Genomic DNA, 13,739 nt, shown 5'->3' on the forward strand with positions numbered 1-13,739 from the left:
GTTTCTTGAGTTAGTCTTATATTACTGTAGATTTATCAAGGATTTCATATGAATATCTGCATCACTCTCAGATCTCTTAAGAGAAACAGATACAAATCTGTGAAAGAAGAAGTTTTATTCAATCATCTGAAATACTGTGTGTGAAGAGGCTTTTCTCACACTGAGAAAATATGTAATAATATTCTCAGTACTTATTCAATCAGATTATGATAAACCTTTCTATATTAAGACAGATGCATCTGAATAAGCTATCAGAGACACTCTTCTACAGATGAGTAAGAACAGCAAGCTGCACTCAGTGATATACAATGATAGAAAACTATCAGATGCTGAGCTCAATTATTCAGTGTATGAAAAGAAATTACTAGTGATTAAGCATGCACTGGCATTGTGAGATAGATATATTGATAACAGATATACAACAATGATAATCACAGATTATGAAAGTCTTATCTATCTATAATCAATGATAAAACCTTTCAAACACTTAGCACATTGAATCTCAGAGTTTCAAGTGTACAATCTTCATATCAAATACTGAAAGAGATTGAATGCTGTGATATCTGATATAATCAGTCACAGATCTGATTTCATGAGTGAGAATTCTGTGAATCAGATACAAGAAATATTCATGTTAAACACACTGAGAGAATGCAAGAAATCAGAATGAGTAAATGCTATAATCTCTCACTTGAAGAATGATAAGATGTCAGATGATAAGTATCTTGTGAGAGTAGTAGAAGAGATGCTTTCAAACTTCAAGCTGAGAAAATTAGAAAATGATGTTATGCTTTACTGCAATCTAGAATATACAGAAGCTCTCTATCTAGAATCTTCATTTAGATGTGACTTGATGACTCACATGCACAAGGAATTCAGTCACTTAGAAAGCTCTGAACTCATGAGTGTACTTAAATCAAGAGTATACTGACCAAGCATGATCAAGGACATCCAGATGTACACTCACAAGTGTCTGAATTGTCAGGTTATGAAAGAATCTAAGAAAGAGTTAGAATGTGAGAAAGTGCAACATCAGATGAAGTGTACAATACAACTGTTCAAATGATGAGAGATGAACCTCATAGACATATTATCATAAATATCAAATGAAAATCAATGAATAATCACTGCTATTGATTATGCTACTGACTGACCAGTTGTGAAAACAGTTTCAGAGATGATAGAGAAGGTGATGATGAAGTTTCTACATAATAAGATCTATGTTAACTATGAAATGCCACATGAGATTCTAACTGATAATGATGTGAATCTCATAGAAGAAGTAGTAAGGCATTTCATAAGTCAATTACAGACAAGACATTGTAGAATAACATTATATTATCTGTGAATGAATGAGAAGATGAAATGCTTGAATGAAATCTTGAGCAACATGCTGATAAAATATCTAGTGAGTAAGTCTACAAGATTATGAGATGAATATCTCAGTCAGGTGCTATTAGTCATGTGAATTCAGCAGCATGCAGTCTCTAAGTGTTCATCATTCTATCTGTTGTATGAATTGCATCCATGCATCTCAGAGAATGCTTTGAAAAAGATGAAAGAGAAAACAGCAGTTGCAGATGCAACAGTTGCAGACACAGAATCAAGATTGAAAGAGATCAGTCATGCATGTACAAAAGCTAATGAGTTACTTCTGAACTAAGCAATTCAATTGAAAAGAATATGAGACTCACTAGTTAAGAAATCAAGTCTCAAGATGAGAATGTGAGTTCTTATATATAATGAGAGTTCTGAGAAGTTTCAATCTAGATGATTTAAGTCATATAAAATACTTAAATCACATTTTCTGAGAATATATGCATTAAAAGAATCAGAGAGACAGATCTTACACAACTTAATAAATAATTCATAACTTATAAAAGTAAAGATACAAGATCTGAGCAGATTATAGTCATTCACAGCACTATTATCAGTGTTGAAAAAGAAGAGACTTATAATTGAAAAGTCTCACAAGATAAGAGAAATCATAGATGCTTATAAATCAGATGATCTCACTTATTCTGATCTTTTTATAATTATAAGAAAAGAATGAGAAGTAATGAAGAAATCAGATGAATATCACACTTCAATAAGTGATAAGACTGTAGCTGATTGTACAATAACATGCTGCAGATAGCAGATGCAACACAGTAAAGAGCAGTCTCAAAGCAGCAGACTTACACATGAGTCAGATCACAGAAGAAAAAGAAATTCAGAGTTGAATTTAACTGTTTACATCAGTTCAATCACAGAGATTACAGAGGATGAACTATCTGAAACATCTGCAGACATGTGAGATCAAGTCATCTCAATTCCTGAGAATGCTCAGAGATCAGATGAGGTTAGTTTTAATGAGCTGTTCACTGTAGTGATCTGAGTGAGTGAAGAGAGACAGTATAATATATGAGACAGAATTATAAAAGATGAAAGCTGCTGAACCTAGTCATTGAATGCTGTATTATATAGAGATCATATAAGAGTAGTGACTAGCAGATAAAGAAAAAGTGTAAGAAAAGAAAAGAGATAATGAATTGATTATCAACTGTAAGAGTCAGCTGTAAAAGACAAATGTTATTATATACATCTTATTCATTTTCATATGTCACATGTTTAATCTATTTCCCACATCATATCACCTGAAAAACATCAAAAACAAAGAAAATCTCAAAACTCAAGGTTTATAAGAGATTTGAGGGCTGTAAGCTGCTCTTGTAATAACACTGTGTACATCTCTGATTTCTCTACTACTCTGCATACAACATTAATATTATTTATTGCAAGATTGGCTGGAATGCTGATATAGAAATGTGTATACATACATGTAGAAAAATTAAAGAAGAGCACAGGACCTACAGAACCAGAAGTCAGAACAGAGAAAGCAGAGGCAGAAGAAATGAAAGAGAGAGACACAGAACTGAATGAATGACAGCAGTTACTCAGAGCTGAATACTTATAACTCAGTGTATGCACAACCTTTCTCACAGAAGAGAGAGAGAAAGCAACAGAAGAAGCTTGAGAGTGAGAGAGAGTAGTCTCAGCAGTATTATCATCTTCAATTAGAATGACCTCTGACACTGAAGCAACTAAGAACTATTATTAGTGTATAAAAATTGCAAAATCAGAGATAGAAACAGTTACTGAATAAACACCTGCTGATCTTAGAGTTATATGTATAATTACAACATGCATGAGGCTTCTCAGAAAGAGAGAGAGAGATATGAGAGAATGCAGAAAGCAGAACATAGCATGTGAACAGCTCATTTTCATAATAACAGCTCAGACAAGGTGTATGAGCCTCACACCTGCAGGTGTAAAAGAGTACAACATCCATGTTTCTGTTTCTGAAAACATGAATATCTTTTGCCTGCACTATGAAGTCAGACAACAGACATTAGAGAATAGACTGATATGAATCTATTATTCTGAAGAAATTCATCAGAGTAGATATCTCTGTAATATTGAACTTTACAGTCATAAAAAGCTTCTTGATATCTGTGAATATCATGACTTCATGCACAGTAAAACTCATAACAATTTTTCCTAAGAACAGAAAAATCAGTGTCAGAAAGAAAAAGATGAAAAAGAAAAAGACTTATAATCTTAATACTGTTGAGAAGAGAGATGATTATCTGATATGAATAAACAATTATCTCATTATAAATATTTAAAATGAATATAATAATCAGTGTCTGTAACTGAGCTTCAGATAGTCATGTCATATACAGTCTTTATACAATAAATTGTTCTGAAAGTTGATAAGAAGAGCAGAAGTGTACATGCTGAGAAATATAATTCATTAAGCCTATACAACATCTTTTTGAAATGAGGAGAGCTGATAATGAAAGCAGAGATGATAAAATCAGAAGTAGCAGAAGTGAGGGTCACAGGAACAGAGGTAGCAGGAGTGAAAGAACCAGATACAGAGACAGATATAGAAGATTGAGAGAGAGTGACAGAGAAAGAAACAGAGAGAGCAGAAAAGAATATGAGAGACTCAGTCACACATGACACAGACAATTTCTTCATTATCATGTTCTTCAAGTTCTTGATCAATGATTTAACATTGAGTTCACTATCATCAGCAGACACAGATCTGTCAATGTGTAAAGATTCTATGTAAATAAAAATAACATATCAGCATCTGTATTCATGTAAAATTGTGCCAGAAAACATGATCAGAAATCTGCTGAGAAGAAAAAGATCAAGAATGTATAAGAAGATGAAGAAGATGTACTATTTATAATAGTATATTCTGATGATTGTTAGAAGATAAACAAGTTCTGATCACATTTCACAATGTGTTACACTTACTGCTAATAAACTGCCTGATATAAGCACTATGAGAATGCTTGTTATGGAAACAGAGAATCATTGTCAGAAACATATACAATGTGATAGATAAATAGATGAAAAGAGTTGAATAGAAGAAGGAATAGAAATCTTGAATAAGATAGTGATATTCAATGATGACAATGATAAAGAAGATGATTGAAGAATGAGAAAAGTTAGTGAATGAGTGATGTAATATAGTGAAAGTTTCTTTATAAGAGTGTACACAGAATGCTAGTCAAATCAGAAATAGATTACAAGATTATGAACACTAGTGATGTGCTAATTCACATGAAGCTAGAATGAATGTCATGATCACATGAGTGTGACTGAATCTGATGAGAGAGAATGTGATTCAGAAGAATGTACAGTGATTCAGAAGAATGTACAACTGTTGAATAATAATATAGTCACTTTCAAACTTACTTACAAGTGTAAAGAGGTCATAGCAGCCACTAATTAATTTAGTATACAATATTACAATATATAAGAAGCCGGTGTACACCTGTAATCATACACTGGAAAAAAAACCTTTGAATGACAGAAGATTATGAAACTGTTAGAACTATTATGATAAATGAAGCAGAAAAGCAGTTCAATATCAATCTTATTAACACAGCTTACATACTGAATTTCCATACAAATATCATCATATGAAAACTGTGTTTTCATATAGAAGGCATCTATTATAATGAAAAAGACTTCAGATTAAGAAAACATACAGATAATACAATCTTTACATGCATTGAAGTATTTGAGAGATTGCTAGTTACAGAATATAGTGAAATAGCTGTTTTCTCAACTATCTCAGAAAAATTCACTACTGAAGCTGATACAGCTAGCCCCGGTGGCCGAATGGTTAATGCGGCCACCCGGTAGCGCCTTGGCGTGGGAAACCAAGGCGCGTGGGTTCGAAACCCGCAGAGGATATATTAAATCCAGAACTCAAGCACCTCAGGTTTCTAATAAATACAGAGGTGTACAAATCACTTCAATGAATCACTCTATATTCCTGGGCTGGGAAGTTATTATCACATGTATCTAATTGTCACTTCTTTGTATTTTCCTATGTTCTTGTTATCTTGACATGATCTCAACACCTGTATTTCCTCCTGTATAATCAACACTTAACCTGTATTTAACATCACGCAAGGACTCATCATAAGCTCCGCTTGCATATGAGTATAATGAAAGAATAATAATAATAATAATAATAATAGCTGATACAGCTATTATATCACACACATTTAACATCACTATATCTGAAAAAATGATATCTTCAAATTCTTCAACTTCTTCAAATTCATTCAACCTGTCAATACATATAAAATCTTCTCAAAAACCTAAGATCTCTATAGCTACTCAGTCTACATAATATAAGAGATTAGAACATTCATTGAAAATCATTATTTAAAAGCTTGTAAATGATGCAACTGATGTTCAAATCACTAATCTAGAAGATGCTGTGAATGAGCTTATCACTAAGCTTTGCAAACTCTGTCATCTATCTAATGCAAAAAATTAAATATCTAGACATTCTCATATTAGATCTCAAATATCATTTAAATGCCTACATGCGGATATCACATATGGCTCTACACAGTGCTATAATGATGAGTGTTATCTCATACATTTCATGTGTAATTATCTATGTTTCTATATAGCTATAACAGCTATCTGAAAATCAGAAATCTAAAAAGCTCTTAGATAAGCTATTAATTGAATTAAACATCAATTCAACTGTACTATAAAGATTATTCATATCAACAATGATACTGCAATCAAGAAAGCAGATGATTTCATAAATTGAGTGAATAATAAAGACCTAGAGATGAAGTATTCTTCAGAGTATATTCATGAGTAAAATGATGCAGCAGAGTGAGTAGAAGTAATATTAATAACAAAGATAAGAACTCTACAGATAGAATTCCTTCTGTCACAATCACTTTTCCCTGAGATTGCACTTACTGTCATCTATCTAGCAAATCAAACCTCTACTAGAATTCTAGATTGAAAGTCATCTCTTTAAGCTTTGAAAGAATTTCTACAAATCAAACCTTACTTCTGTGCTCATCTTTAAATCTACAGATGTCACATCTATGCAAAGATACCAGATGAAGTTCTCAATAGAAATCACTCTCAGAAGCTAGATCTCTGAGCACATATTGAATATTTAGTTGAATATGATTCTATAAATATCTATCAAATTTGAATTCTACACTTAGAACAGATGATAAGAGTAAGAGATGTAATGTTTAATAAGAATAGAAAATTCAACTCAGAAGATCCCTACATTGAAAGATAACTAAGAGATTGAGTATCTAAGAAGGTGAAGCTTCTATATATGAAAGTTTGAGAATTATCAATGACTTCTATCAATCAATTGAAAGAGATTATAGATGCAGATATTAATATTTTTCATCTCAAAGAAAATGCTCAAAGCTCTGAAAAAATAGAGAAGAAAAATAACATTTCAATTCTTTCTACATCAGATTCAACACCAGAGTCAACAGGTTCTGATGTTAATATTAATACTCATTCAGCAGTGATAGATAGTTGAACACAGAACATTGCATCTAGAGCTTATAATATCAGTGCTGATTTTAATAAAGCTAATATCATTGAAGACTGCAGAATCTGAAAACACAGAGCTGCTTATCTTGTAACAGTTTCAATTGTCAAAGACAATTCTTATTAAATGATCAATGATGCATTCTCTTATTCAAATTCACACACAGACTTTAACAAGTCTCAAAATTTATTTCCTAATACTGTTTTCACAGTTATTAATAATACAGCTATATCAAGAATTCATAGATCTCAACTAACAGATTCACTGAATCACTGAGCAGATGTTAAAAAATACTCACATTATGAAGAATTTAAGAACACTGTTAAGTAGAAATGAAATAGTATATCTCTGCAGAATACATATGAAATTACTAGTAGATTATAGAGAGATGTTTCAGTTATTTCTCTACAATGAATATTCATCTATAAATTTGATAATGAAGGTTTTCTTTTGAAATACAAAGCTTATATCTATGTATATGAAGATCTTCAATCAATCACAGATCTCACTACAAAAGCTCACACTCTAGCTATCAGAGATCTTTAAATCTTATTAGCTTTAACAGCAGTATTTGATCTAGATGCAGAATAGCTAGATGAAATCAATGTCTTTATTAATAGTGATATTGATGAGCTAGTATATATAAAACTATCTGATAAATGATGAAAGTTGAAGAAGATGTAAAATTTGAAGTATATAAAACATGTGCTAAAACTTCTATGAGTACTATATAAATTACACAGATTATCTCTTCTCTGATTAAATGAACTATCTTCAATATTAAGAATACTAGACTTTATCTCTATATCAGAGAATCAATATCTCTTCTTTAATAATCAATTAATCATCTTCTTCTATATGAATGATATCATTATTCTATCACAATAAGAAGATTTGAAAGAAAGAGATTAACTAATCAAAGATCTTAAAAACATCTATAAGATCTGATAGATAAGAGATTTGAAATGATTTCTCAACATGTAAATAATATATGATTATCTCAACTTGAAGCTCTGACTATATCAGAATATCTATATTAATAAGATAGTTAAGATATATCATCTTACACATATCTGTAAGATATATACCTTACTAACTAGTACTTCATTAGAGTCTTTTAATGAGTCAGTCATATTCACAAAAATTCATTATTATTAATAATATATCAGCTTCTGCATCTACTCAGTGATAATGACTTACTCTGATATTATATATACAGTAAATAAACTAGCTATATTTATGATAAATTCATCAGAACATTATTTATCAGAGATAAATAGAATAATATCTTATCTACATAATATAAAGAATCTTACTATTCAATATAATAATAATATTAACAGATCTCTACAACTTAATCTTAAATCAGATATTATTAAAGCTGTCAGTGATATCTCTTTCACAGATAATTCAGATTACTGCTCTATACAAGAATATATCTTCAAACTATTCAGTGAGACTGTTGATTGAAAATCAAATAGACAGATAATTATAACTATATCTATCACAGAAGCTGAGCTTATTGTAATTTCATAAGCTGATAAGAAGTCTATCTGATAAGATAGATTCTTTCAACATATTTAATTTAAATCTAATCACAAGATCTGTATTCAATGTAATAACTGTCAAACTGTTAACATTCTTACAAAGAAAGATCTCTCTATAATTATGAAGCTTTATTATATTGATATATATGAAAGCTGACTCTGAGAACATATTCAATTCAGTGATATTACAGTTGATTAAGTGTCTACAGCTCAGATGTCAGTGAATAGCCTCACTAAGACTCTGTCATGTCAGAAACATACAGAATTTGTCAAGATACTAGGCCTAGTTAATATATCAGATATTATCAAGATATAAGCAGAATAAATGATCTATCTTGATATAATCTCTATAGATTTATCTACACTTGTCACGCTCCCGGCCGCGCCAAGACCCTGTTGCGGTTCCACACGGCCCATCACTTCCATGCGGATGATTCCATTCCATCTGAACCGGTTTCCAACCACTCTATGACATCATTCAGATATATCATAGAAAGATCTGATTGATAAATATGAGAACCCCGCTTCTATACAAGGTCAGCAGATTACTCTTTCTTGGCAATGAGACACTGCTGAGGTATCACTTCAACTATTCTCACTTGTGAAATGAGAGAAGAGTATCCATTCATTGTCTATATAGAATAGCTAGATGCTGGCTTCTCATTTAAGAAGCCAGTGATTCATCTTTTTCTTCTACAGAAATAATATACATAAGAGTTACTGTATATCTCATACAATCTTCTTAGTATACTAAGTATCATATCTGTGATATCCTTACAATAACTCTGTAGTCTATGAGCTCACTATTCAAGCAAGATAGTCAAGCTCACTTATACAGCTTCTCAAACAACTATCTCTATATGTTATCACTGACTAGTCACTGCTTCAGTTTTATTATATTACAATTCAAATCACTCTATCTGATTACACATTTGAATCAGTCAAGCTCTAACAGACTGATATAGCCTCATGCACTCACACTGAGATCAATCTGACCTCACTCTCTGAGGGAAACACTACATCATTCTCTAGAGTGTGTACATCTCTATTCTAGCAGAAATCTGAGATTTCTGAACTCACTGCACATTTTGACATGAGCTCTTCAACCGCTCTGTCACTGCCGCGGCCCCTACACACCTACATCTATCATGGAGATAGAGAGATTAAGATTAAAGATTCACTGAGATATAAGAGAAACATCTTATCTGAATTCCACAGCTTTATCTGTACTCTTGAACAGAAATTTCACCTTAATCTGAGCCAGTATAATACTTATGAGATATAAGTAATATATATTATCAACCTTCTTGAAGGTATCTCTGTAACTACTTAAGCTATTAAGAAGAGAGAGCTTGAGTGTACTAATACTGCTATAACTTGAGAAGAATTCAAGGACTTTCTACTGAATTAAATCAAAGATCACTGTAATCACAGCTTCATGACAGTGCAGCAGTTCAACTCATTATATTAATAAAATGATGAAAATTCTTTCAATTTTAATACAAGATTTGAAGAATATTGAGAGAAACTGATCAATGATTTGAATCAATTAAAAACACAGCTTTATCTCATGAAGCTGACTCACAAGGTGCAGATAATAATATCATAATATCAGAGTTCATTAATCAATTACACTGAGCTTGTTAACCTGGCTTTCTGAATCTATTTGAATAATCAATCCTCTGAGAAAAAGATCAACAAGACCTCTTCTAAGTAATCAATGATGAAATCTAAATGATGTTATGACAGCTTCAGCATAGAGAAAGTAAAGAAGAATTTCAAGTATTCTGATTCTTCACTCACTGCAAAGAAATGTTAAAAAAGATTTGATAAAGATCTCTGTTTCAACTGCAGAGCTAATGATCACTATATCAGTGATTATAAGAAGCTAAAGAAGAGAAGAAACTGAGAAGATATCTTCTCAAAGTTAACTTCTCTTCTGACAAATGTATTCACAGAAGATAAAGAAGAGAAAGAAAAGAATTGATAATTCTCACATCTCTGAGTTCATGTTACAATCACAATGCATACCCTGAATGAAGAGATATCAGTGAGATGTCTACTCAACTCTGAGATAGATACTAACTTCATATTCTATTTCTTTTCTTTGATAAAGAGTTGAAAGAAGATAGATCTGTCAGATCATGCAAAATTTACAGATGAAACAAAATGTCATCATTTTAGCATAATTCAAGTAAAGTGTGTGACTACAGACTCAGAAGAAATCTTCAAGAAAAGCAGTCTGCTTCTTCACACAGTTAATATTATAGATGAGAATGTCATTCTAGATCTTCTGTAATTGAGAGAAAACAATTCTCTCATTAACTGAGTCACTCAGGTGTGATGATACTGTCTCACTGATGAAGAGACAGTGATAGAGAAACTTGAAGAGTTTCATTGAAAGAATCTTGAGAAAAAGATTGAGTTAATATACTGCATAGCAGATGATTGAGACTTGAAGATAGATGAAGAAGCTATCATCCTCACTGCAAGATTAGCAGCAGTATTCATTATTAAAGATGAATATATATGATGTCTCTTTACAGATTTTAAGAATGTCTTTTCAGAAAGAAAAGCAGTGAAGTTTCCTGATATCAAGATATAACATAAGATTCATCTTAAAGACAGTGCAATGATGCTGTATAAGTCTCTTTATAACTTGTCTGTAAAGGAGTTGAATGTTCTGCACAAATATCTTGAAGAAGTGCAATCAAAGAACTGAATATATTTATTAAAGAGTTCAGCAGAGACATCTATACTCTTTATACTCAAGAAGAATGATAGACTATGTCTATGTATAGACTACAGAGGCCTTAATAAGATGACAGTTAAGAATTACTATTTATTACTGTTAATTGACAAGATGATTGATCAATTATCTGAAGCAAAGATATTCTCAAAGATTGATATATAGAATATCTATCATAGAATCAGAGTTAACAAAGATGATATTTGAAAAACAGCTTTTCATATCAAGTACAGCAATTTTGAATATCTTGTTTTACCTTTTAATCTTTGTAATACTTCAGTCATCTTTCAGATCTATATAAATAAGATGCTGTGAGGCCTTGTCAATGTCTTCTGCATAGTATATCTGAACAACATTTTAATCTTCTTGAAATCAGAGAAAGAACATGATATCCATGTTTAAAAAGTGTTGAGTCACTTGAGACAGTATCAACTCTATATAAACACTGAAAAATGCTCATTCTACATACAGAAGATTGATTTCTTAGGTTATATTATTAAGATGAATAGCATTTCAATGAACAGAAGCCAGGTCTCTGTCATTGAGAACTGGCCAGCACTGCAGATGTACTGTGAGATGCAGGTATTTCTAGAATTTGTAAAAATCTACAGATAATTCATCTATGCATATTCACAGATTACTGTTTCTCTTATGAATCTGTTAAAGAGAAGTGTGAAAGACAGGAAAATAAGATTATTTATCCTCACTCAAGACACTGTACAGATGTTTGCAGAATTGAAACAAGCTTTTGCAGATATTATAATACTGAATCATTTTAATCTCAACTTACTCAGTCAGTGTGAGACTGATATATTCAGAAATGAAATCTATGAAATCTTTTCACAGTTGATATCAGAGACCTTTCAACATTGAAAGAATCAGAGAATAATTATCTCTGAGAAAACAGACAATGAATTATCTGTGAGAGAAGACTTTTTCACAGAGTCTATAAGATACTGTGAATAGAGATCAGTGATCTTCTTCTTCAAGAAGTTATCACTCATGCAGAGAAGATATAATACTCATGATTAGAAGATGTTAGTAATTATTAAATTCTTTAAGATCTGATAACATTATCTTCAGAGTAATAAGTACTTAGTGTAAGTTCTCACTGATCATGTAAATCTGTGTTACTTCTTGATAATAAAGAGCTTGACAGAATATCAAGCCAGGTGAGTGAAGCTGCTTTCAGAGTATGATTTCTATATCTGATATCATTCAGATTGACTTAACTCTGTCAATACACTGTCTAGATGACCTGATTATAATATCATTAATACAGAGAAGAATTCTATAAAAGAATCTCTATCATCACTGCAGAAGAAGCTGACTGCAGAGGGTTGAGATTCTCTAAAGCTTGAGAACAGCATCAGAGAGACAGCTGCATGACTCAGTATAGAAGATGAAAGAGAACCTGAGTCTCTGTAAGAGACTGACACTGAAGATCATGAGCTTCTTATGTCATATCTTACAATTATTGAATTGATAAAGAATGAAATGATCTACAATCTTTTAATCTGACTATTTTTAAAATTCATTGATAAGTTATAGAAGGAGGACATCTTTACTACAGCTCAAATTCAGAAGTTAAAGAAGAAAGAATCTGATTTGAACTTGAAAGAGACAGGCTCTGAGCAGGGTGATACTGCTAAGAAATCAAGTCACTGATAACTAGAAGAATATGAACTTCTACTGCTGAATAATTCAGTCTTCATCTCTTGTAGCAGAACAGTGTGTCAGAAGTTATTGAGAATTCATTATAATAATTCTCATGCAGGACACTTTGAGTTAGAGAAGACTGAGAAGCTTTTAAAATGTAAATATACTTAAAACAAGCTCTGAACAGATGTCAAAGAGTATATTGAAACTTATAATATCTGTTAAAGAATAAAGATTCTGTAGTATAAGTAATACAGTGAGTTGATATCACTGTCTGTTTCAAAGAACTCATGACAGAATCTATTGATGAATTTCATAGTTGATCTGCTGAAGTTAACAAGAGTTAAAGAATATAACTCAATTTTAATCATTATTGATCACTTTACAAAGATAGTCAGATATATTTCTATTCATAAAAAGGTTAAAGCCTCTGAATTGACTGACCTGTTTTTAGATATTATCATTCATGATCACAGTGCTCTGAAATCATTAATAACAGATCAAGAATCTCTCTTCATCAGTAAATACTGATCAGCTTTTTACTATCATCTTATAATAAGATATCTTCTCAGTACTGCATTTCATTCACAGATCAATGATCAGACTGAATATCAGAATTAAATACTAGAACAGCATCTTCAAGTGTTCTGTTTATATTATCAGAATGATTAGCTCAAATATCTTCTGATCACTGAATTCACATATAATAATATAAAGAATGTAATTTTAAAGATATCTTCTTTCTATACTTGTTATGAATATAATTCTTTATTACTCAGTGACATCACAGATGACATTTCAAAGAGAGAGATAGATAGTCAGAATGTCAGACAGATACAGAGAATAAAGTATCTCTCAGTGTTAGAAGTAAAAGTGAGATTGA

Source organism: Blastomyces gilchristii, assembly GCF_000003855.2.
Source record: "Blastomyces gilchristii SLH14081 genomic scaffold supercont1.25, whole genome shotgun sequence".
NCBI lineage: Eukaryota > Fungi > Ascomycota > Eurotiomycetes > Onygenales > Ajellomycetaceae > Blastomyces > Blastomyces gilchristii.